General features: G+C 58.8%; 1 protein-coding gene across 1 annotated transcript in view; it reads right to left on the bottom strand.

Annotated features, from left to right (window-relative positions):
• The window catches only part of SCN4A (sodium channel, voltage-gated, type IV, alpha subunit), a 30,849-nt gene that overhangs the window by 28,582 nt on the left and 1,828 nt on the right, over nucleotides 1-439 (bottom strand). The window lies entirely within an intron of this gene.

Raw genomic sequence — 439 nt, 5'->3', positions numbered from 1 at the left:
TCTCTGTGACAGTAATCCCCCCCCCCCCGCCCCCTCTGTAAAACCCTGCTGAGACCTGACCATGCAGAACCACAGCAGAAAATGCTGGATTTGCCTTCTCACCTGAGGTTGGTTGTCCATGCTTCTTGGACTGGTGGATCTGCTCAGCTTCCCCAGACCATCACTGTGGACCTGACCCAACCCAACCCACTCTGCAGCAGTCTCCTGTCACAGGCACCCCACCAGACTTTGGGCATCTCTGAAACACTCCCACTCTTCGCAATGCCTAATACAGAGCCCAGACATCCCTTCTGAGGTCAAGAGGGCCACCAGCATCTCCCAGTGACACCTCTCCTCCTCTGAAGGGTGTCTGGAGCCCAACAGCCCTCTCTCAGCCTTGGTCTTGTCCGTCCTGGGGAAGGCCAAGCTGGAACGGTCCCTGTGGCTGGGGGGGGGGGGG

The sequence above is a fragment of the Buceros rhinoceros genome, unplaced genomic scaffold (assembly GCF_000710305.1).
Source record: "Buceros rhinoceros silvestris isolate BGI_N320 unplaced genomic scaffold, ASM71030v1 scaffold33673, whole genome shotgun sequence".
NCBI classification, from domain to species: Eukaryota; Metazoa; Chordata; class Aves; order Bucerotiformes; family Bucerotidae; genus Buceros; species Buceros rhinoceros.
The sequence above is the reverse complement of the archived record's forward strand: the minus strand, read 5'-3'. Positions and strand labels throughout refer to the sequence as shown.